At 46.2% G+C, this 25810-nt stretch overlaps 1 long non-coding RNA gene across 1 annotated transcript in view; it reads left to right on the top strand.

Moving 5' to 3' along the window:
- The first annotated feature begins 3480 nt into the window (after positions 1-3480).
- LOC110081763 (uncharacterized) overlaps positions 3481-25810 on the top strand; it is a 42477-nt gene continuing 20147 nt past the window's right edge. Inside the window, exon 1 of the long non-coding RNA XR_013542313.1 lies at positions 3481-3621. This is a non-coding gene — a long non-coding RNA (uncharacterized LOC110081763). The remainder of the gene's footprint in view (positions 3622-25810) is intronic.

Below are 25810 nucleotides of genomic sequence, written 5' to 3'. Positions count from 1 at the left end.
GTCCAGCTTTCACATCTATACACGATGATTGGAAATACAAGAGTGTGGATGATCTTGACCTAGTTCTCCAGTCCTTTACACTTGACAATCTTTTCTAATTCCTTCATGGCTGCCCTTCCAAGTCTTAGCATTCTGATTTCTTGGCTGCCATCTCCCTTTGGACTGATGATTTGAACCAAGGTATACAATGTCTTCCACTGTTTCAGTTCCATGATCTGGTTATGGGGCAAGCACTATTTACCTCTACATCTTTCCATAACACGTCTTCTGCTTACTCACGTTCTCCTTGATTTCCTCTCTCTTGCTCTCTGCTCCATCCTTAGCTCCTGCTGGTGTACACTTCCTTAGCTCTGTCTCCTATTGTTGCCGTGCACAGAAAGAGCACACGTAGCCCTGCATTTTGTTTATTACAACTCCCATCATCCCTCACCCACTAGCTCTGCTGGTAAGAACCAATGAGAGCTGCAGTCCAACAACATCTAGTGGGGGGGGGAACAGACCTCTGTCACCCCACTCCTGTGGCTGATACCCACCTCGCTCCATCCATCATCATCTTCGTAATAAAAAGAAATTTAAATGACGATTATTTTTACTGTAGCCTTTCTCTCCAGCTTGCCTTTTTTCCCCCACCCTTTCCTCTTTCCTGGCCTGTTCTCCTGCTGGAAAGCTTCTTTGCTACCAGATGTCTTTTTTGTAAAAGGAAGCCTGCAAAGGACGAGAGCCCGCCTTCTGTATTCTTAGGTGAATGTTCAGATCATCAGCCATAACATGGATCTGTCTGTGGATGTAGCAGTAATAGTTAAACCAGCTTCCAACTGATTTCATATTTGTTCTGCCAAGAGACTTATAGGGTCTCTGCATGTATGAAAAGAAGTAAATACAAAACTCCAAGGTGTACCCAACAAGAAAGAGAAGGGCTTAATTTCTTCATATTGGGATAAACTCAAATGCACAGGAGCCGATCAAATGAAATGACAGTGCTGTGTTTTTTTCAGTGAAAAAAAAAGCCTCACATGTTCAATTTCAACTCATGGATGGTTAGAGCCATCACGTGTTGTCCATGCATGTGTGAACTGCTCCTGGAAAGCCCAGGGCTGGGCTGAGCTGTTCCAGGTGTGGTTTGTGGCATTTTACATCCTGTCTCTCCCCCCCCCCCAAAGATGGTGAACTTGGTTCCCTTGCTTTATTTGATCCTGAGAGCCCTCCTGCCAGGCAGCTTGGTTTAAGAGAGGGTGGGCCAAAGTTACTCGCCGGCGGAGGAGTAAAAATTTGAAGCCACATCTACTGTATGCCGTTCTAGTCCCATAGGCTAACCCAGGGATGGAAAAGCGCACGGGAGGGGCAAGACTGCACAGATCCCATCAGCCCTGATGGCGAATGATGGGTGCTGCACTCTGATGATGACAATACCCGGTGGGCGCGCGCCCACGTTCCTCGCGCTAGTGATTGCGCCGCTGCTAAACAGGCGATTGTCACCTGGGCCTCGCAACCCCATTGTTGCCACTGGCTCTCTAAAGAGGGGGGAAAGAAAAGATGAAAAACCCAGGGAGCGAAGAGAGAGGGCCAGCTGCGGGATTGGGGGGGGGGGGGAAGACAGCCAGATCTGACCCAAGCCATAAAGTCCCTGGGGGAGGCTTCTTGCCCAGGTGCCATGGATGTGGGAGGGCGGGGGAAAAGGAAAGGGGAAAAGGCGCTGCTTCCACAGCTCCTTCCCATAGCCTTCCCTGGGGTCCTGGCAGCAAGAGGACCTGCCGGCGGATCACTCGGTTGAAGCACGTCGAGGGGCCCGCCTCAAGCTGCAGCCAGTGCCGGCGTCCAGAGGCGGCCCATCCGGGTTGCGCGGCATCGTCGACCGGGGACCCTCCGAAGGCAAAAGAAGAGGCGAAGCCCCTAAAGTCGGAAGAAGCCAGGCCGGCGAGCGCGGCCTTTCTTCCTCTCCTTCCCCCTCTCACCAACCTCCCCCCCGGCTTCGCACTCTCGCCCTACGGCCGGGCTCCACGTGTCGTTCTCTCCCCCCCCCCCCGGATTTAACAATAGGAGGCGACGGGAGTCTCTTTCTCTTCCTCACCGAGGTCACCCCAGGAGGGGATCCAACCTCTCGCCTCAGCTGGGGGGTCCCGATCCTGCAGCTTTCCTAGCCGCAGCCCGCGTTAGAGCAGATAACGGAGTTCGCTCCGTCTCTCTTTTCTCTCCGCGGCGCCCGGGCCAGGTTCACCTGCTTCTTTTTTGTGGGGGGGGGCGCAGTTCACGGCCACGGGAAGAAGGTCGGCCGGAAGAGGGGAAGGCGTGTTTTTTGCGGGGAGGGGGCCGTCGGGGGTAACAGGTGGAGAGCCCCTTCGGGGGTGTGGGTGGGCCGGACGTGAGACGGAGGCAGCGCTTTCCGTCGTGCGCCTTGGAAAACGGCGGGCTGCCCCGATGCGCGCCCCCGCTTCCTAGCCGGCCTGCCTCTCCCCCCCCCCCCCGCCTCGTCGTGTGTCCGGCGTGCTGGGGGTTAATGTCTGGTACTTGGCGAGCTTGTCTGCAAAATCTTCCCTGTGATATCCAAGACCGTTCTTCAAAAAAATAAAAAAGGGGAGAAGAAGAAAGAAGGAAAATCAATCTTCGGGGCTGGCAGCCAATGAGAAGAGTTCTGGGCTCGGTCCAAGAGCCAATGGGGAGGCACCGTCGGCCTCGACCGGACCCACCCCCCCTCTCTTTCCTGAAAACTGCCCACAAATGGGAGGTCGAGGCAAGGCGCCTATAAATTTCGGTATAAGGGGAAAGAAGAGCGAGAGGAAGCGAGACGGACTCGGAGCGAGGGGGGGGAATCTCGGTGCCCGATGGCAAGGGGGGGGACACGTGGGGGAGCCCCCCCTGAAGCCGGGCCCGGATCCAGAGGGGCCTGGCCAAGGGTGGGCTCCTGCGGGCGCCAGCGCCTTGCACCCCGGTTCGAGCCGCCCCTCTTGGCGAGGGTTCACACGGGCGAGCAGCAACTCCGACCTGCCTCGCCGGGTCACGGTTCGCCCACTCCGGTCCGGCGCGGGACAGCGGGAGGCACTGCGCGCCCTCGGGTCCCAGGAGCCTCGGGAAGGGGGAGGCGAGACGGCCTGTTGAGGAGAGGGACCCGGGGAGGGAGGGGGCGGCGGCAGCAGCAGCAGCAGGAGGAGCCGCCCTTCCTGGCCCGCTTCCCCGCCGAGAAAGGCAGGTTTGCTCGGGAAGGAAGGAGAAAGCGCCCCCTTTGCCGGGGCTCCGCCCGCGCCCCCCCCAAGAGCGCCACCAACTTTCTCTTGGGCGCCCCTCGAGTCGCTTCTTCGCAAACGGGTGACGCGAAGGGAGACCTCGGTCGCCGCCGCCGCCTCCTCTCGCCTCGGACTCTCTTCCATCTCTGCGCGGGGGGAAAGGCGTCTTTCTGAGCTTGCAACCGCGGGGCGAGGGGACCCGGCAGTTGCAGAAGGAAGAAAAATCTCTCTTCTTCTCCCCCCCCCCAGCTCTTCTCTAAGTGACACCGAGCGCGACCCGGGAGGGGGAGGGGAAGGGAGGGGGGGAGAAGGCACACAAAGGGAAAGCGAGCGGAGCGCCTTCCAGACGGACGAGGAGCGCCCCCGCCCCGCCCAGGCGAGAGCCAGCGAGAGATCAAAGCGAGTAAGTCTCTTTTTTTGCACCCCGGGGTTGAACTGTCTGTCTGCTTAAAGCATCGCCGGGCGGGTGGGTCGGTCGGTCTGCCTGCCTGCCGGGGGCGGGGCGGGGCGGGGGAGGTGTCCGTCCTGTATCCCGTGTGTTCAGCCCCCCCCCCACCGTCCGTCTCTTCGCACGCCTCCAGGCCCCCGCGCGGAGGTGGCTGGGAGGGGGAGGTCGCCGCCGCCGTCGCCCCCTGCTTCCCCCCCCGCCCCAATGTCTGCGGTCAGGATCAAGGGGGAAGGCGAAGCGGCGGCGGCGGCTGAGCCGGGTCTTCCGTCGCCTGGTCATGATCAGCCCTAGACATTGGGAGGGGGAGGAGGGCAAAGTAGTGGCGGGGAGAGCTGGGGAGACAGAAGGGGGGGAAAGAGAGAAAACGGCGGGGGGAGGGAGACCTTGGTGGGTTTTTTTTTTTGTTTTTTTTTTAACGCGGCGGGTCTGAGTGGCCCAGGCGGAGTCCGCGCTTTCCCTCCAGAAGTTCACGGGCTTGAAAGTTCAGATCTCGTTTTCATCAAACTTTCTCCCGCCCACCCGCATCCACACACACACACACATGCACACCTCGTGCATAAGGTAAGGCGAGGAAAGGCTGGATTTTGCTAGATAATACCACTGTTCCCTTTAAGGGAACCGAAAGATAGGGATGCATTATATTTGGGGGGGGGGGGGAATCTGGGTTCATCGCAAACTTAGGAAAGTGCGTCGGAGGAAACAAAACGCATACAAAATGGGCGGCATAGCGGAGGCGACGGATTGCAAAAAAAAAAAAGGGGGTGTGTGTTTCTCTTCCCCCATGCTAAATACTGTAGACCGTTTCTGCTTTTGATGTCCTCTGCCTGAAAAAGAAGAAAAGCCACGAGATCCGTGAGATATTTTTCGAGGTTAAACGAAAAAAAAGGCAAGCTTTAGACAGGAACCAGTTTGGGGCTGACAAAAAAAAAGGAAAAATCTATTCTTTATCTCAGCACGATCTTTAGTGCCTTGTAGTCCATTTGTACCGGCAATGTTAGGCTTGCCTGTGGCCTCCGTCTGCCCACTCAAAATGGGCAGGGTCGATGTTATGTAAAGTTGGGGCAGGGAAGGAGAGAAATGGGCCCTGTAATTGGCTTCTGTGGTCCAAGAGAAAGGGTTCCTTCAGCCACTCTGAAATGAGGTTCTGCCCTCCCCCTTTTCTGTCAGAGGCCTCCACAGCATGACTTGATGCCACCCTCAGCCCCCAGGTTTTGTGCCACCAAAGTATCATGGAAGCCTTTGAGGCCTAGGAAGTACTTTTGGACCCCCATCCTTCTCTCCATCTCCTCAGTCAGGAGTCCACAAAGGCCTTCAGGGCCAAATCTAGCTTATTGTCGTCAACTTCGAAGGAGAAGACCAGGGGTTAGAGAAGGGTGGTGCTGGGCTGACCACCTTCTCTCTCCAAGCTGCCCTCCCTAAAATCTCTAGGTTGGAGCAGGCAATCCCCTTCAGAGGTTGCTGAATGCTTAACTCCGGTCTACCCCAGACGGCATGGCTCCTGTTGAGGGAGGATGTGTGTAGTCCAAACAGGTTTTGCAACCCTAACATAAGTACTAGCCAGGCTCAAGAATTGCTGCCCCCCCCAAACTGTGGGAATAGCTGTCCCATAAAAAGCACCGAGAAGTACCCCTCTAGACTTCTTTGGATGCTAACAAAATGTCCGGCAGCGGAGAAGCTTGCCCTAGGATTTCCTGCAGCAGGGACAAAAATAGGCTGGGCTTGGTGACTTACACCTGCATCTGCTAGGTCAGGAGACTATAGCCAAATGCACTTCTTGGATCTTGTGATGGAGCTGCTGTTTTTTATGTGCCCTCTAGTTGCTTTCAATTTATGACCATCCTAATAGTGCTTGGGTGTGTAAGAGAGAAGGTGTGAGATGTTTAAGAAGTAGCATATCATTGTGGGACATGCAACCCCATGAGATTCCATGGCTGAGTGAGATTTGAACCCAGGTCTCTCGAGTCCAACATACTTTCCCCTGTACCATGCTGGCTCTTGATACAGTTGGGGGGGGGGGAGAGAAGAGGGTGGGGTTTGAATTACCAAAATGGTTAGGGCCAGTCTTGTTTGTGCTTTTGCTGCTGTCTTAGCTGAACCTCGCCTGTTTTGTGAAAATGTCAATTATTGGGTCATATAAATGGTGTTGGCTGCTCTGCTGTCTTCTTTGCCTGCTGAAGTTAAGAGAGCCGAAGTCAATTTTTTACATGTCATGGTGAAGGGTGTGGGTATATGTGGTTGGGTGGAGGCTGAGGGGAGCTGGTTTGCAAGCTGTAAGTGTTAAACATTCCATGGCCCATCTCCGTTATTACTTCGCCAACAGGAGAGGATGGGTGGCCCTTCAGTCAGTGTTTCTGTATCCACCTCCCCCCCCCCCGAGTTCACTGTATCGACTGCAATGAGGCTTCTTACCCCTGAGTACTTTTGTGTAGGTTGGTCCACACTACTTATACAAAGAGAGGTACCAGGGCTCAGGAGCGGAGCTTAGAAAAGGTCTGGCTTTAGACGACACCATGCCAATATGGGGGATTCTGAGAGTTGTAATTCAAGCTCTGTTCAGGATTTTGTGCCAACTCTCCCACCAACTTTGCTCAGCAAAGCTGGCACAGAGGGTCAGTTATTCGTGCTTAGCTGCTCTTTGTGAGAGGCATCCGCCACATTATGGGAAGAAAACGCCGCTAACCAGGTGTAGATAAAGGGAGGGAAGTCGTGACAAGACAGGAACTAATGGTGGCTGAAGGAGATTGCAAAGAATCTGTAGATAGTTTATTTGGACTTGCTAACTAAACAGGGCCAGTCTTTTTGTTAAGCAGAGTTGAGGCAGTTGCTTTAGGTAGCTAATTTGAGCTGTCATGAAATTCCAGTTAATCACTGTTGTTGCATTTATTATTATTGGAATGGAATTCCCAAGCAGAAACACTGGTGAGATATTTCCACCTTGACCAATCAAATAACTAGGCTAGTGTTGCATCCAAAGTGGGAGTAGTATTTGGTGTTCTGCCTTAGGTAGAACCCCTGGGCTACTAAGTAGTCATAGCAATTCTGCTAAGTGCTTTAATGCTCTCCATTTGTAAATAGGGAGATTAGGAGCTGGTAGAATGGCTCTAGAAAGTGACCAGGTGACCAATAAGAAGTTTTGCTCTCACTTGATGTGGCTTGCTTGCTTCCCACTGTGATTAATATGTTGCAAGTTAACCTTGCAAGTTATGGGCACTGGAGAGATCCCTCAGCTAAAATGCAGTGGTGTGAGCTCTGTGGCCTTCTGTGGATCAGCTGAAATCCTGTGGTACTGCTCCACTTGCACAGTGGTGATGATGTCATAATCAGTGGCAAATCACTGCTGACCAAAGGCTTCCTTTGGGGATTTGGGAGTGCACATGACTTTGTTGTGTGCACCCCAAAATCACTTTAAATCAGGTGTAGCTCACCTTCATTGGTGGTGATTTGCTACTGGTGGTGTGGTCGGAACTGTGCAATGGGGGTGGTCTCTTCTGCCCTCTGGTACAGCTGTGTGGCTGATTCAAGAAAGATGTGGCAGAGTGAATCCTAGCAGACCCCTAATGTTGGTTCCTATTTCTAGGCTTGTGTTGTCACAAGAAAGATGGTGAAAATACTGGGACTAGCATGTTTCCATACCAGCAGTGTCATGATAGAGTAACTGGACCACCTGTATTTCATAGAATTAACTACAGCTCTCAGAATCCCCCCACTGATGGTTTCTGGGAGTTGTTGTCCAAAAGCAACATAGCAACGCTCAGCTTCTGAGAACTTCTTTCTCACATGATATTGCCTGACAGATTTCCAAGAGGCATGAAATAGCTGTAGTTATTTCTCTGTGTAATGTGCAGAAAGCTGGACTGCTAAGATGCTGATCTGGCACAGTTCTCAGAAGCACCGTTGCTCTTCATGTGTCTCAGAGGTGTGCCCGATAGGTTGCAAAGATACGTATTTCTGTGGCTGTTTCCCAAGAAGAAGAATGCAAAGAGTATGAGTAGGGATGAAACAAACAAACAAAAACAAGCCCAGTGTAGCCACATGTGAGTTCTAATGTTGTACCACATAGAACAAGAATCAGCATGAAACCAGAAGTATACAATATAATTGTTGTCTTGCATTGGTTAGGTTTTGTCTGTCTGTTTTGGTGATGTAGGGAGATTTCACTTTAAGGTGGCTTCAGAAAAGAAGAACCTGACTTGAAATTGCCTTCCTCCAAGGTTCAAAGGATGGCTTGTCTGTTGGCCATCTTGGAATGCAAGATATTGGGTGCTGGGTACCACTGGAGATGCTGACAGGGGTTATATCCAGAAGATCTCAATCTTCCTTGTTCTCTGTTTTGTGTTAAATTGGGAGGGCAGGAGAACAGTACATGAAGTATGCAGTATACTATATTGTATATAGCATCATACACTATATTTTCAGGCCCTAGCTATGAAGATCGCATAGCTTGCCAGATGCGCAGGAGATGCAGCCTCCCACGGACTGGTCGCAGGCGCATGGGGCTCCATCCTCGTTGGCAGGCAGGCACCTTGCCTCTCTTGCATGGGCAAGCCGTAAAGCCCTTTCTGTTTAAAGCTACTATCGATTACATCTACATTCAAAGCAGCTTCGTGGTGTCTTCTTTGCTTGCTACTTTGAGTGTTTGCAGCATGTATTGGACTGCGCCTTGGTTGGTACACTCCTTTTTGAGGACATAACCCTGAAAAGCAGTTCTTTGAAATTTATTTCTTTGGAGTAAATTCACAGCTAACAAATAAGGATGGAGTGTATGAAATATCTAAAATATATATAATAATATTTTATTTTATTACTTTAGCATTATAGAAATGTATGTTCCCAGCATTCTGGTGTCTGCTCAGAATGCATTGCTCAGAGCAGCTCACATTTGAAACCATGGTATAGAATAATCAGATAATATGTTCAATGAAAAATGCAGGGAACTGCAAAGGCCGTGGAAACACAAAGAGACTGTTTTTAAAAGAACATTGGAACTAAGGGCAGACAACTTGTTCAAAACCAGCTGGAATAGAAATATTTTCACCAGCTGGTGAAAGGCATCCAAGAAAAAGACCATGTGTACTATATGGGGAAATTCTTCTATAGGATTGGTGCAGGCACTAAGAAGGCCATCTGTCTTGGCATCAGCTTGGCTGTCCTCATCAATCAGATTTCCTTTCCTCCTCCCTCACTCTCTCATGATTGCAAATAAAAAAATTAATTAAATGTTAATTGTAAAGAAGAAGAGGAAGAAGAAGCAACCATGCGCTCACCTTAGATATGGGACCCAGAGAATGGTCTCTTCTCCTGATCTTTGGGAGGAGCCGGATTGGTATGAGAGGGGAAGCAGTGATCCCTTAAGGCAGCGTAGATACAAACTATTAAGGGTAGAGATAGGCAAAGTGTGGCCCTCCAGATGTCCTTGGCCCGCAGTTCCTATCAGCCTTAGCCAGGATAGCCAATGGAGATGAATGGAGTTGCCGTCCCACCCAGACAATGTAAGCCTCGTGGCGCAGTGGTTAAACCGCTGTACTGCAGCCAAAACTGCTCACGACCTGGGGTTCAATCCCAGGCTCAAGGTTGACTCAGCCTCCTATCCTTCCGAGGTCAGTAAAATGAGAACCCAGCTCGCGGGGGGGGGGGGGGGCAATGTGTAGCCTGCATCATTCACTTGTAAACCGCCCAGAGGGCGCTTGAAGCACTATGGGGCAGTCTATAAGCAGCACGCTTTGCTTTGCTTTGCTTTTTAGCCGCTCAGAGTGGTCGCATAGACCAGATGGGCAGGATGCAAATCAAATCAAATAAATTAAATAAATAAATAAATAAGGGCAATCGAATTTTGAATGTACTTGCCAGGGTACAAGTTCCCTTGAATGAGTTTGCTTTTGAGTCAGCCTGCATGGGAGAAAATTGTTTGTGCTCAAGGGACTTCAGCCCTTATGGCTGCGTGGTAAGAATCAAGAACTGAAGATCCAGTTGAAGAGGACAGCAGTGGGGCCATGAGAATGGCTACTGTTAGCCCAAGGCAAATTACATGGCAATGTTCCACTCAACTGTTCAGACAGTGGCCTGCCAAACTCTGTGGGGATTAATACTCCAAATTAGGTGAGTGGAGGGTTACGGCTTCAGTGTGTTTTGGGACTTGTGTGTGTGTGTGTGTGTGTGTGTGTGTGTGTGTGTGTGTGTGTTTGTTTTTAAGTCTTTGCTTCTTATTGCCTGTTTCTTAGGCTGCAAGTACATGGTCAGATACCACAGGACTGGCCCCACTTATAAAATGGGTGAATTCAAAGGATTTTTCCCCTCACCACATCAGACAGTGGCTGATTCAAATCAGCTTCCCAAAGCAGCAACCCCCCCCCCGGGCTGAATGGGCTTCTACTTTTTCAGGCTGGAACAATTCAAACTAACGATTCACAACTGACATGTGGTTAGCCATTATACATTCTTGTAAAGAGAGGGAACATGTCTGTAGGTGGCGTTTTGCTGACATAGGCAGTTGAGGTGTGATGTTCAAGACTGGGAGGAAGGGGATATATCCTGCATTCTTTCCTCTCCCTGAATCGGCCATCAATTTTTAAAAAAATTATTATTATTATATACTGTATATGAGATTAGCACTAGATCACCTGACTGCTAGTTCCTTGTTTATTATTAATTATTTCCCATATTTTAGCTCCATTAAAGGATTGGCAGAGGTGGGACCAGAGGAAGGAAGGAAAAAGGGTTGAGGGATTTATTTATTTATTTATTTATTTGATTTATATCCCGCCCATCTGGTATAATTATACCACTCTGAGCGGCTAACAACAGCTTTCAGCTGGGATGTGAATTGCATCGCATGCAATATAAACAATGAACTCCCGAATCAATCGGCAGCCCCTGTGTCAACACTAACTGCGATTTCAAACGTAACACAGGTTGCAAGTCAAATCAGAGTGATTCGGCTTTCCAGTGTATTCGCACCCTTAGACATGTTTTCACAGAAGCTCCAGCTGATCTGCTGTTCTAGCTGGGCAGCTTGCCGCACATACAGGCATCGATCTTGGTATATGGTGTGGACAGGCAAGGCAAACAGTGCTGCTAACTAAAAATCAGTTGTCTATCTCAGAATTTGGAAAAGTTACTTTTCTGGGATTACAACTTAGCCAGTATGGCTGTTGACCTTTTCTGATGTCTGATCTGCACTTTGGTCTCCTGCTGCAGTGTTACATGTATGGTAAAGGCTGAACAATGCCTGATCTTCGATATTCTTTGCATTTAATGTGCATTTTTAAAAAGCATGCAGATTGCATCACCTTGGCTATGAGAAGGAAGGTAACCATCCTACAGGTTGGGGCAGATGGGGGAGAGAGAATTAACTCTTTCCTTCCCTCCTGTGGCTTCTGGGAAAACCCCTTTGCTTACAGCCCTTATGTGCAGTGGTGGGAAATCCTGTGCTGGTGTGCCAGTGAGGATCTCCCTTCTGAAGCAGCTCCAGAGTTCAGAGAGGGGATTTTCTCAGGATCAAAAGGTAGAGTCTCCTTGGGTGCCTGTTCTGATCCTGGTGAAGTACAGTGGTGCCTCGCTTAACGAGCGCCATGTTTAATGACAAATTCGCATAGCGATTAGGTTTTTGCGATCGCAAAAGCGATCACATAACGATGTTTTGAATGGGAAAAAATCGCTTTGTGATGATCGGTAAGCTGTTTCGCTTATCAATTTTCACATAGCGATTTTTTTCCAACAGCTGATTGGTGGTTCCAAAATGGCCGCCGGAAAAAAATGGCCACCCACTCTTTTTTGGGATGGATTCCTCGCTTACCGGGCAGCGAAAATGGCTGCCGTATGGAGGATTTTTGCTTAAAGGTAAGTTTTTACCCCATTGGAACGCATTGAAGGGGTTTCAATGCGTTTCAATGGGGTTTTTAAAATCGCATAGCAATGTTTTCGGTTAGCGGCGATTTTTGCCACACCGATTAACATCGCTATGCGAGGCACCACTGTATTTGCAGTCTTACAAATGCCCCTGTAGGTTAGTTGGGCACTTTGCTAGTGTCCTTGGAAAACAAAACAGAGTTTGGACTATACTAGTGAGTGAAACAGAAGGGGCTTGTCTGTTTGACTTACATGAGCTAGAAAAAATGGCCCTTCTAGGTCTGAGTCCTGGAAAAAAGTAGAGGGTCTCGGTGACACGGAACCTTTTCCTCCTGGTGTCACCAAAGCAGCTGTTGGGCTTTGCTTGAGCCACTTTGCTTCCAAGGTTCACAGAGTTCTTGCGCCATCTCTGACAAACCCTTATGAGCTCATTCTCTAAAGGGGGAGAGGTGCAAGTCTTTAGATCCCCTGAAGTTTTGATTATTTTTAAAGAAATGCCAGCCCCCATTTGGAGGATTTCTGCTCTGTCCAGCTGAATGCAGAATGAGCCTCTGGGGCCAGGTTCATCCTCATGCCAGCGATCTCCTGTTTTCATTAAGGAGGATAAAAGCTGATCCCACAGGGAGGAAGGACGTGTCTGCACCAACCTGCTTGTAGGAGTGAAGTCTGCATCACTTTTGTTTGCTGTGAAGGTGCTTGTAAAATAGCTCACCTGAAATGTTTTTTCTCACCTTTGTCAGTCTGCTTTATGATGCCTCTCCACTTTCAACTGGTTTTGAGGGAGCCCACATTACAATTTGAAAATGCTTTTCATGCCTGTTTGGCCTTGATGACTAACCAACCAGGTTTGCTACTCCCAGAGCTTAAGAGAGAAGATTATTTCTTTGGATTGCAGTTCCCAGAATCCTTAAACCAACATGGTCAGTGGCTGGGCTGGCTGAGCAATATTTTGAGTTGTATTCAAGAAAGAAAGAAACTTTCTTGACGAGGCTTTCATTGTGCAATCACAACTAACATCTTCCATTTGTAATTATCATATGATTCTCCCATGTACTTCTTTCTTCCAGAACAAATAGACAACGCGAGAAGGGTGAAAGACAGTCATGCTAGGCACTATCCTTCTGGAAAGCAGAGGCACCATTAAAAGCAGCTATGTAAGGGGTGGGTGGGATAATACATTTAGATTTTGATTGGTTTGCTGGGGACAAACTATGGGGAAAAGCCACCCCCTCCTCAACCCCCCCCCACTGCATATGAGTGTTTGGCTGGCTCTTATTGAAGACAAAGTCTGGTCTAGATGAAGCTGCAGACTATTCTAATTAGATGTCAGATTAACTCTTTCCTGCCAGGAAGCATGCAAGAAGGAGGGGTGTGAGAATGTGAGAAGGGCTTGTGGTGGCTGGGAAGCTTCAGGAACCTCTGGGGAGCAGATTAGGCCTGCCTGCAGGCTGGAGTTTCCCCTCCTTGCAAAGCTGGAATGCTGGGTCATGATAACAGGTGTTGCTGTTACAAAGCTTTGAGCTTCCCACCCCTTCTGGTAAAGGTGAGGGAGAGAAACGGCAGAGCTTTGATGCTTTTGACAGTGCATGTGTGGTAGATGGGTACATCGAACTACATAAAGATCCACCCCTCTGCATCCTTGCACTGTATAAAGCGTGGCGGCATTACTTTTTTTGGGACGATGCGTCCCAGAATCCTTCACCCACGCTGGCTGGAAGATTTGGAGAGTTGTCATCCAAAAAGAGAAGAAGAAAAAGGCAACACTTTGAGCTTTGCTTGAACATCATAACTATTTAAGGAGAGATCCAGCAGATTTTCAGTGGTACTGCCACTATTTCAGTAATGGGTCATGCATTTACAGTTTTTAGAATTACTCTTTATTTGTTGGTTGCTCTCTTCAGCCATGGCTCTCAGAGTAGCTACAAAAAAATCTAAAATCTAAAAAAAATTGTTCTCAAAGGCTAAACTATATAAAAAAAAGATTAGCATAAAATCACCGTATACAGTGGTGCCTCACTTAACGATTGCTTCGTACAACGAAAAATCCACTTAATGATGGCTTTTTCGGAGTGATCTTATGCTTCACTCAACAATTTTCCCTATGGGTGATTTTTGCTTAACGATTTCAGGACCATGCTTCACTTAACGATGACAGTTTTAGGTCCCCTTGTTTCGCTTAACTTTCTTTTTTACAGCCCCGTTTTTGCTATTTTTAAAATATTCTAAAATGTTTAAAAACATGTTTAAAATGCTTGGAATCGTTAGTGCACCTAATAAAACCTTCGTTAACTTAATTTGGCTTTGTTCTGAGTCTTTTTGAATTTTTTGTGAATTTTTTTTCCCCATTGAAATAGGCTTCAATGCATTTCAATGGGTTTCACTTAACGTTTTTTCCTATGGGGATTTTCACTTAAGGATGGTAATCCGTTCCAATTGGAACGGATTATCCAGTTTTCAATGCATCTCTATGGGAAATGGCGTTTCACTTAACGATGTTTTCACATAGCGATTTTTTTTGGAACCAATTAAAATTGTTAAGCGAGGCACCACTGTCCTTTTAAAAGGCAGCAGGAAAGAACCCCATGCACAACAATAAAAATAACTATTCGCAAAAAATAAGATACAGAGAGCAGTAGTTGGGGTTTGTGGTTTGATGAGGAACTTCATATTCTTTGCTAGGGACTGCTAGGGTACTCCCCTAAACTATAGGAGATAGATTTCAGTATTTCACAAGACTACAAATCCCATGATTCCATAGAATGAAGTCAAGACAGTAAAAATGGCATTGGACTGCTGTAATTCAGGGATTGTATGCAAGGCGTTACAGTCAGCCTGCTTCATTCATAGAATGTGTGAGGCAGTCTTATCTTCCATTTGTAACTCTTCCATATTTCCCTATTGTGTCTTCCATCATTTTGTCACCGTAGAAAATTCTCTGAAGATTAAAACACCAAATAGCTGCATAGTGCCTTTTGATTGATAGTGCTTAGAGGTGACTGCCTAGAAGTAGGCTGTGCAAGATCTTAAAATTAGTTGCTCTGCTGAAGGTAGAGGTCCTAGATGTGAAAAGACTGACACCCTATGAAAGGGCAGGTTAGTGATGCTCCTGTAGCCAGAATAACCTGCTTCCTTCCATGTGAGGTTGCCCCGTCATGCCAGATTGTATGGCAGACATTGCTTTCTGTTTCTCATAGGAGTCGGTCTGTCTTTCCCTCTCTCCGGCTCCTGGTTTCCTGCTGCATTCTGCACTCTTCCAAAAAAATAGAAAACAAAACATACCGACATGTTCACTGACGAAAAGAAATGTGGATCAGTAGTTGTATAAGTAGTTGTCGAGAAGAGGAGGGGGTACCCTCTTTGAAAATTTGGGAAGACATTCCTTCACCCCTTTGTCCAGCACATGAACTGTGTCCAGATCACAACCTTTTAAACTTGCTTTTCCTACAAAGAAAGACATGGCCGTTGCAAGCCGAGGGGTTTAGAGGTTCCTTTTCACCTGCCGCCTCCACAGGCCAAAGCTGGGGCAAAAATTTTGGAGCAATATCAGCAGAAAGAGGCACATCGTCAGCTCTAGCTCCTATCAGTGGCTCTTCCTAGCTTGCCTTCCCGCAACACGGCTTCCAGGCAGTGTTGAGATTTATTTTTAGAGCAAGGGGGGAACAATGTGGTGAATAAGGACTTTGAATGGGGAGTTGGTGTGGACCTCGACAGCTACAGAGCTATCATTACCGCTCTGCAGAGTTTTATTTATAGTTCCAGGAGGTTTACTTAAAGGAACACACCCACCAAAATTTGCTATAAAAAGGGGAAATAGGCCCCTGGTTAGAGCCCTGTGGGATTATTTAAAGGGACAAGCTGTATTTTCATGTGACAAAAGATGGCTTATTTAGGACGTTGCCTCCTTCCCCCCTCGTTCCCACCCTCATACCTACAAGCACATTGATTTCAGTTTGCCAGATGCAGCCACCCCTTATGGGACAGCTGTACATGTGTGCACAAGTGCCTGAGATGGGACCATTTTATCTTCAAATAATAAATAATATTATATATGACCTCAATAGATACGCACTGTATGAAACATTTGAAAGATGAAGCTCTTTCTATAGGCTGCGAATACAGTACACATCTGGCAAGTAAAACTTGAATCATTACCAGTGTGGTTTTCAGAGTTTGTGAAATGGGAGGCATGGATTCTTTGAAGGCTTCGATCCTGTATCCTCTCATGTAGAAGTAACTTCCAATGAGATCACCAGGCATTAAGTAGGCGTGTATAAGGAGATGGTGTAAAGAAAGGCTGTTCTGTTATTTTTAGCGAAGTGTGGTGAAATGACTTTTTTTGGATTGTAGTTTCCAAAATTGGGTTGTCAGTTTAGCCACCAGAAAGAAGAAAAAAGGTGAGTAGGGAATGCTATATTGTTGTGCTTCAAGGAAAGCAGACTGGTCTCTTAAAGGATAAAAAGTCATATTTGGCTTTCTGCCATTTTGTAGCTTCTTCATCAGAGCACATCAGAAACCTTATGCCAAATAAAACTTGCCTGCATTTTAAGGTGTCACAATAAGACTTTTTGTTGCTTTGGCAGTGGAAAAAAAATAACTTGTCCACTATGGGTCGTCGTCCGTGTTCCCCCCCCCCCCCCAGTGTGATGTTGACTTTGGAGTTATGGAATGGCTTGTGCCTACAGACATAACATTTACCCCGTGTACATACGAATGCATCTCAGTGATCTTTAAATGGAGAATTTTTGCCTGATTGTCCCTGTGAGGAGAAAGGAATCTCGTGTATTTGGCTTTGTATGTCATGTTTGCCTCCTCTTCCCGCCTCTAGACTCAAGATAACATAAGGATCTCTGGGAGGGAACAGAGAAGCTTCTTTGCATCTGCCGATTCTGTTCCATCATCCAGATCACTCTCTCTCTTTTTTTTTGCTGTTAATAGCTGTGGAGAAAGAAGGATATGAATGAAATCCACAGGAGGGAAAATCTGCTAGTTGTGTTTATGGGACACCTACACAGGATATGTGCTTGGAGCTTTATAGAGTTAGTGTGTATCTTTTGTTCTCCTAAAAAAAAACATAGAATTGCTGACTGAGCCACTGTTGTCTGCCAGCAAGCCCTGTTTGTGGTACAGTATTTGTCACTTTCTGTGACAAGAGGACTTGCCTTATGAGGCTGCAGAGAGTCTTGCTTTCCCATTGGTCTTGCAGGGATAAAAGAGTCTCTGCATCTCGTGGAAGTTGCCCTTTCTGTGCCTCTCTGCAAGGGATGGGAGCCCTCGCAGGGATGAACCCGACAATCCTGGATTGGCACAATTTCAGGAGATCGGGATATTCCCAATAAACAGGATTGGGAACTCCTTCCATAGCTAAGGAACGTCTCCTACAAAACAGCTACTGGTCCCACCTGCTCTTCTCAGTCCAGGATGTTTTTAAAAAAGTGCCACCAAAGGAAGCCAAAAGAGTAAATATCAGGACCCCAGCTTTCTTGGTTGTGGCCCCTCACTTCTGGAATAAACTTCCAGCAGACATTCCCCAGACACCTTCCCTCTCAAGGTTTTAATACATTAGTTAAAACAGAGCTGTTTAAAGCTGCTTTTTATTAGGGCTAGTTCCCTGTGATGTCCAGCGTCGCTTTAAATTGTTTATTTATCTAAAGACAAGTCTAGCTAATTCAGATGATTGATTGATTGATTTTATTGTTTAATGATAGGTATCTGTATATTACACTGTATTATTCTCAGTGGTTTGTATGCTTATTCTGTGAACTGCCCAGAGAGTGTGTGAGGGTTCGATTTTCGGCTCCTTCCCTTGTGCAAAGAAACCAGGAGATTTTTGTGGTTTAGAAACAGGTGTGATGTTTATTGGGGAACTCAACAAAGAACCAGTATCAACAAAATGGTTCCAGCGTTGCTCTCCTTCTGACAACAGATCAGCAAGGGGCTTCCATTCGTCATCCAGGAACGCGTTCCTTTCACTTAGAGTTCCATAGACCAGGCCAAATCCATTGACAAGTTCGGGTTCACTGTCCCTCCTGCTTCAGCTTCCAGCAGGGGCATGATGTCGTCATCCTGGCCATCCACCCACATGGGACATCCAAGATGTGTGTGGGGTTTTCCAGGGCTCTCCCTGTGTATCCCATCCTCCTCATTTCGTTCACTCTCCATCCCAGCCTTTCCCTTCTTTCTCTCTCCACTTTCTCCTTTTCTTCTCTCAGCTTTCTCCTCCACTCTTCAGCTTCTGCCTCTCCCCAATAAAATGATCTTGGGGGGGGGGAATCTCCCTTCTTTTCTTATAGTCTGCCTCCTCCTTACTCTCCCACGCTCTGGTCCAGGGATCCTCCATCCGGACTGACTCCCAACCTGGCGGCAACAGTTCTGCTCCGCCTCTATCTCCACCCTCTTCTTGTCTTCTATTCCCGCCATTTTTCCCTGAGTCCCTTCAACGGTTAGCTTTTGTGTTCTTCCTTTTATTTCCTTCGTTTCTATCCCTTGCTGCTCTGTTCTCTTAGGGGATGAGGCAAGGCAGGATTTGTCCCTCCTTCTCGGCTGTACGGAGGAGGGACAGCACTCCAGTGAGAGGGAGACCACTCTCACTCCCTTTCTCACAGAGCGTTTTGTGTTATGGGATGGTATATCAGTTGAAATAATAAACACATAAATGAAGTAGTCAGGTGGCTGTAATTATTTTTCGGGGAGGGGTAACGTAATCATAATCAGAAAGGCCATCCTTGATGTGCCAGAATCCATGTCAGAGGAGTAGTCAGCCACTTTGCATAGGCAATGTGGTAAAATTGTCCCCCCACCCCGTCATTTCCAGTCCCCGGAGTCTTGATCTGACTTCTTCCACGAGCTGTGTGCTTCTGCGGTGGAAGCTTACGGGCCAGGTTGAGTCAGCCAGCCTGCTAAAATTTCAGCAGTCTTTCTCAGCTGGTGCACTTGCAAACAAACACTCTGGCACTGTTTCCACTGGAGGAAACCACTTGCAGGGAGACTGCCTTGAACTCTTCATTGCTCATGGATAGGCAATGTGCATGTGAGTGTGGGCATTTCATAACAAAAACGTGCAGAGAAAGAGCCATGAAGACATGCACGGTTTCCAGGCACTCGCTGTTCCAAAGAGCTGCTCTGGGGGGAACTACTTAGGCGAACGCTTTAAATAATTGAACCGCCTTAAAAGCGCCTTTATGGATCTCTTCCTCGGGAGTGCTAGCCCTTGTGTTACTGCATGTTTCAAGAATCGCTTGATGCTTGTCCTGTGGAAGGGCATGGAAATGTTAGTAGGTCCTGCTTCGTGCTGGCAGTTGTAGTCCAAATGTAGCTGTTCTAGGCTCTTCCTGCTGGGAACACCAACACATGCACTTGCACACCCAAAGGTATTATATTGGTTTCTTGCTAGTAACACAATAAGAGAGGAGGCATGTATTTCCCCATGTGTGTCACCATGTTCAGTACGCAGAGGCCAAACGTCATGTGCTTGTGGGTGAGGTGAGGTCTGATTTCTGCTCAGCCCTACCCCGTTTTCCCGATAATAAGACCTAACCTGAAAATAAGCCCTAGTATGATTTTTCAGGATGCTCGTAATAGAAGCCCTACCCCCAAAATAAGCCCCAGTTAAGTGAAACCATGTCCTCCACCCTTGTGCAGCAACCAGAAGATGACATGACTATATCTGAATAAATGTAGATTGTTGTACATGACAAAAAATAAAACATCCCCTGAAAATAAGCCCTAATGTGTTTTTTTTGGAGCTACAATTAATATAAGACCCTGTCTTATTTTCGGGGAAACATGGTAGGATCCCTGAGAGTCCATAGGTACTGTCATAGTTCCACTTCGGAACTCTGTTTAAAATATTTTTAATTAAAAGGAACCAGGGTTTCCTAATAGAATGGATCATACCTGTAGAGGTGGAAAGAAGGATTTCAACGTTCTGCAATTCAACCCAGTCTGTAGGTTTTGTTGGAAATTTCTCGCATCCCTCTGGCTTTGTTTTTCTCTCTTACACCACACGTAATGTAGAAAGGAGACAACTGTCAACCTTGCCTGTTTTTCATTTTAAGGGTGTAACATTTGATACATAATCTATTAACGACCCTGCCCTGTGTTTTTCCCTGTTACATTGTACCACTGTTCAATTAGAACTTCTGTAGCAATGAGAGATAGCCAGATTTATTTTGGTTTGTTTGTGGATTTAAAAAAAACCTCAAGCTCTTACATGCATTGGTGAAAATGTGAAATACAGTATGTTTTTGCATCTGGATTCCCCCTCACCCCCCCCACCCCATCCAAGTCTGCTGAAGATTCCATGCTAGCGCATGAGCGCAGTGGAGAGGAGGGAAGAATCAATACAGGCGTGGAAGAGAGTAGTAGCTGCACTGCTTGGGGGTGGTAGCAGAGGCTGCCTACAAAATTGAAACAGAATGTACCCTTCAGTGCTGGAAAGTAGGGGTTCGTGTCTAAGATGTTTTTTTAAATTCTTATTTTTTAAAAAAATATTTTTGGAAACAGAAAAAGGAATGGAGTGACAGTGCCATGAAGTTGCAGAGTAACCCATGCATTTGATTCAGGATTACCTAGTTCCCGTGTTCTCCTCTCCTTTCTAAAAAGTGCATAATTTATCAAAACAGATGCAGCACTTCATTGCAGGTTTATAAATGAATCTGCATTCACAAGAAAGAGAAGGAGAAAAGGACAAAGAAATAATGAAGGTTAAAATTGTGCTCCTTTTTTTAAAAAAAAAAACAAGCTTAAATGTGGCGTGGGAATAAGCAGAACTGAAGGTGTGGGTGGTCCCATGAATGCAGGAAACAAGCGTTGTGTGGCTGGCATGGCAGAGTGAGGATACTCTGGCACGTGCATGAAAAATGAATGAAAAGTTTATTTCAGGAAGGGGTGGCGGCACCTCACGTCTTTGTGGTGACGTCATGGTCTCTGTCCAGTAGGTGCCTGCATTTTTGCCACAATCACTCTTCACCATGACTTCAAACTCTTCCTGGGAAAAGGGAATGGATTCATATATTTTAAACTTTTACAGGCTCACAGCATAATCATGGCAGAGCTAGCAGTAGGAAAACACTTTGGAGCTTGCCTCTCTATCAACTCAAAACAATGGTGCCTGGCTGTACAGGTTTGAACACTTAATGCATGGGCCACACTTAGAAGCAGAGTGGAGTGGCAAATGAGTCTGACTCCAGCTCTGTTGATGAAACAATGCCGTAAGGGCAGTAAGCCTACTTAAGAATGAGCCAAGCGGCCTGCCTGTGTTTTGACTTCTGCCCCTTGGCTGCTGTTCCTATTCTAGCAGTAACTGATAACCTAAGATGACTTGCTCATTCTGCCTAATTATAAAACACCCAAGCCTGATGCTATTGGTTCCCAAACATGGGTCTCTAAATATTACTGAACTGTGTTTCTCATATTCTTTGTCCACTGCCAAACAGGTCCTGCCCTCACAGAATTCTTCCTGATGTTCCATGTACCCGGAGTTTTCTGCTACAGCGCTCTAGTATTGTAGTTCAGGGTGTGCGAAAGAGCGCTCTAGCAGAAAATTCTAAACAACATATTCTGCAGGATGAAGCCATGAGAATTACAGCGATATCAAACTGCCACAACTGTGTAGAGTAAAAATGTTCCCTTAAATGCTTCTCAGCATTTAAGTGCTGTATGTGCTGTGTGTTTAAGGTTCTCTCCTTGATGGAACACTTTGGACAGGGATTTCTCAAATCATTTTGTTTGCCTTCTTGGCTAATGGAAACGTAACTAGCAGAACTCCCCATCAAATAATAATATATAATCTTTGAACTGCAGAGCTGGAAGGGACACTTCGATCATCGAGCCCAGACCCTGTTAGGGGAGGCACAGTGGGGGAATCGAATTCCCAAGCTCTGGCTCCACAGCCAGACACTGAAGCCACTGAGCAATCCAGCAGTCCAGTATTTGGTTTGCCCAAAGTTGTCCTGATTATAATAACCACTTAATGAACCACATGAACTAGAATGAAATTGAAATGTTCTCTGTCAAACACCCAAAGAGGAGCAATTTGGGGATACAGCCGTACATTCCTGCACTACCATTTCCATATTTTATCTCCAAACAGGACGTATGGAAGCAGCCGATTATGCCATGTTGTGGTAGAGAGGGTTCCTTCTGTTGTGTGAACTGGGCCATCTGTGCCGACACTGTAGCTCTTCTCTCGGCTCCCCATGTCCGCCATATGGGCTTGCAGGGCTTAGGACAATTGCTGCATGACTTGAAGCAATCCGATGTTCTCAAAACCATATCGTCCAAGCCCTAACATAATGTTTTCCTAATGTGGACATGGTTTTGAGTTGGCTTGTGTAAGTGGTCCCCATTCAAATTCACGGGCACCGAGGCTAAAGATTTGCAACACTAGATTCTTGCTCAAGCTTTTAAGCAGAAAACTCTGACACAGTGTAGCAAGATATTGTGATGCCAGAGGTGGGGTACCAAATGGCTCTCTGCCTCACTGCACAATGTTGGCACATGTTATCCAAAGCTGGTCAATTTGTCCAGCACCCAAGGCAACAGATCTCTTTCCGTAGCATAAAACAAAAATAAAAACAAGACAAAAATAAAACAATAACAAACAAAAAAACAATACTAACAAATGGTGTAATTAATAATATGCTGCCCTTTCATAATACTGTATCCCAAATAAGTTTCACGAGGTGGCTGCTTCAGTCTCGCTCATGATAGAGCTGGTCCTGGTTCCATCTGGAATCTGTTAGGCTTGGCTTAAGCTCATATTTCTAGCAGATTTTCCAGAGTGTGCATGCACAGTCTGAAAAAGTGGTCTTGTTCACAAAAGCTCCCACCAAAATATAGCAGTTAATCTTTAAGGTGCCACAATATTTTTGTCTTCTTTTATTTCGGTTTTGGTTTTGCCTGACGTGCTAGCAGACCCATGTGGCTACCTCTTCTAAAACTACAGTACCACTAAGGATTGCAGTTGTCGTTCGTACGGATGTGAGCAGAAAGGAGGCAAAAGGAGTAATTTTCACCCCTGTACCATGCTGTGCATCTTAAGGGAAGTCATCTGAACATTTCCAGCAATGACCCTAAGGGACTGATACAGGTGGTCACAGAAATAATAATAATAACAAAAAAGTTACTTGAAATACCACTAAAAACAAAAGCTCTGCTGACGGAGGAAAATATATTACACAGTTACTTTGTATAGTCAGTAGGATAATATTGAAGAAAACAGTGAAAAATAGAGCCCAAACAGAAAGAGAAATTGTAGTTGTGATAAGAGAGTGGACAGACCTAGTTTAGAGGCAAATAGCAGGCAGATGATATTTTAGGGTCTGTACAGAGTAGGAGAAAGACAGGAAAATACTCTGGTCCAAAGTTTCAGAAACTGCTTATCTTGGGCAACAAAGCTCTCAAAATCCTCCAGCCAATATGGCCATTTGCTGGGGGATTCTGGAAATTGTAGCCCAACAAAAGTCATGTTTCTAAGCTCTGGTATTTTCCCCCGTTGGCACGAGCCAACTGAAGCTTCATGAATTGGCCTGCAGTCCAAATGGAGGGCTGTGTTCTGTTGCTCTTAAATCTGTTTTTAGTATTGATGTTATTTACTGTTTTTAATAGAATACCTGTTTAAGTCTTTTTTGTATTATTTGTATACTTTTACACACACACACACACACACACACACACACACACACACACACACACACACACACACACACACACACACACACACACACACACACACGACAGCAATGCGTCGGGTTCCCTTCCTGTTTTCTGCTTCTTCCCTTGTGACATCAACTCGAATGGAACGAATTCATAGGGATGGGGTGGGTGGGGAGCGGTCGGGGTGCTGCAGCTGTTCTTCCCAGGAGGGTCTTTTGTGAGAATGTTGGCCTTTGGCCAGTGCAAAGAGAGGAACCTCTTCTGCTTTCATAGAAAGGATGGTTTGCAGAAGTGGAGCACAGTTCCAGCCATGGGCTTACTCCTCTTCCAAAGACTTCAAGTGCACCAGGGACGTGGTTCCGGCCGGAGAAAAAGGGTGCCATTTATGTACCGCAGCCAAGAGGCTTTGCAACATATGTAGGACTGAGTGTATGTGGATGCAAACCACAAGCAGGGTTAGGTGTCCTTTTTAAGAATGTCTACATTGCCAGATCGTGAACATCTAACAAGAAAAAGAAGTTGCTTTTATCCATCTGTATGATAAAAGCAAGGCCCTTTTGTGTGTATTTCCTTAGCTTGAGTGAACGTCTATTTCCACCTAATTATCAGGAGGATGAATGAGTGATGCAGGTCACTGAAGCCACGTCTCTTCCAGAGTCTCTGGCTTGCTCTTTCAGCAGGCAGGTATCCACATGTCATAGTCATAAGGCCTACAGATTTGGTTGAATATGGAGCTTTTGGCATGTATAATGAGTTTCATGGAGTTAGAGAAAATGCAAATCAGAACTTGAAACCTGTTTTCTTTTTTTTTCTTTTTTTTTTTTTAATTTTTAATTTTTATTTAGGAACAGGGATAGAGGGTACAAAAAGAAAGAGGGGATAGGAAAGGAAAAAAGGTTTTGGGGGATAGGAGAGCATAAAGTATAACATCATCCAATCAATTCATATTACTAATACATATCAACTTTTTGCTTTTTCACAATTTGATTACCCTCCTGTTTTTATCTTATCATTTAACTTTAATTTTATTCTATGTTATTCCAACATTGTCTGGTAGCTGCTGCCATTTATACAATACATCCCATCGTTCAGTTTCTTTTTGAATTGAACAGTCTTTCAGCCCATCTGACAGAATATCCATTTTTTTCACTTCCCATATTTTCACCATAAAATTTTCTGGTTTCAGTATCTCTGCCTCCTTAAGATTTTTGTCATAATGCTTTTTAATTTTGGAAGCTGCATGGGTCACTGGATAACTCTCTACTACATTCATATTACCTGGTGTCATGTCTAATACAGACGATTCTAAAGTCTGTACAACTTCATTTAAGTTTTGTTTGGCATCTACTGTCCCCTCTTTCGTCCCTTTCATCAAATCTTCTAATTTGCTAAGAAACCTGTTTTCTTTTGTTCCTTCCCCCCCCCCCCCCAGCCAACACACACACACACAATAGCAGCAGAAACGGAAGAAATGTGTTGACTTGCTATATCCCCCCCTCCTCCACCATTTGTCTGGCTTTGAGCACCCCCTGGTGTTAAGTTCTGCATTTCTTCCCACCTGAAGCAGTAGGAAGAAGCAGATTTATAATCTGGTTAGGAGCCAAATTACATATTATGTGGGAAGTCCATTTTATAACATTTATTTAGTTTCCTAAAAGCTGTGTGGGACTGAAGTGACAGGGCTGTTTAACCCTGCCTTCCTCTCTATCGTTTTTTCCCCATTCAGAACAGCTCACCTTGTAGAACTGCTTTGTACACCACATGGTTAACTGTATGTTTCACCTCTTGCCGCAGTTATAGTTTGGCAATACAATAAAGAGTGACATTTATCTTATTTGATACAAAGGTGCTGACTGGTAGTTTGATAAGTGTTCAAAAAGTGTTGGGGGAATTTAGAAAAAGTCTAAGAATTGCAATTTTATAAATACAGGAAACGTTCCAAGTTTAGAAACAGGATGGAGAAGAGTGATTTAACTGCAACCGATATCTGCTGGATCTATTCAAGTCTATGGAGTGGTGAAAATGACTAAGGTAGAATAGGTGCCTCTTCCCACTTAGTAGATTTCATTGTTAAAAAACACTTGAAATGGGAACAAAGGAGGGAAATGCTCTTGAATGAACCTTGAGAGGAGGCTATCTTGTGCTCTCTGTGTGTGGGCTAAACGCAGCTGTCTGCACCAGCTAGTGGGGACCCATTGAATCAGCAGGCTTACATAAGAGGAAACTGAACAAGGCGCATGCTTTCGGTGGCCCCATTGTAGTCGGGACTGACAATTCCAATTGGCCCGGTGCATCTAAAATTCGGCTTGCAATCTGCTACGTGAAAAGTCTTGGGAACCACTTGGAGAGTTATGGAAGAGGACATATTCTTCCATGCAGTACCCCCCCAGCCCTCAAAAAAAATTACATGTAAGAGCTGATATGTTTAGTCTTATCTGTGCTTTGGTCAGGTGAAAGGAATGTGGGGTTAAAATCATCATCACTGTCAAGTTTTAAACTAAGATGAAATGCTGTTAGCCGTAATAACAGCCGTAACAACAACAGCCATAACAGCGACGCAGGCCCAAGCAGTCAGAACTGACAACATGAATACCAGATCCTGTCCAAATGGCAGCTTTGCCTTTCTCGCTTCAGCAGAGGACAG

This window comes from Pogona vitticeps, chromosome 2 (assembly GCF_051106095.1).
Source record: "Pogona vitticeps strain Pit_001003342236 chromosome 2, PviZW2.1, whole genome shotgun sequence".
Taxonomy (NCBI): domain Eukaryota; kingdom Metazoa; phylum Chordata; class Lepidosauria; order Squamata; family Agamidae; genus Pogona; species Pogona vitticeps.
Note: the sequence above shows the minus strand (reverse complement) of the source record. Positions and strands in the feature narration are given on the sequence as shown.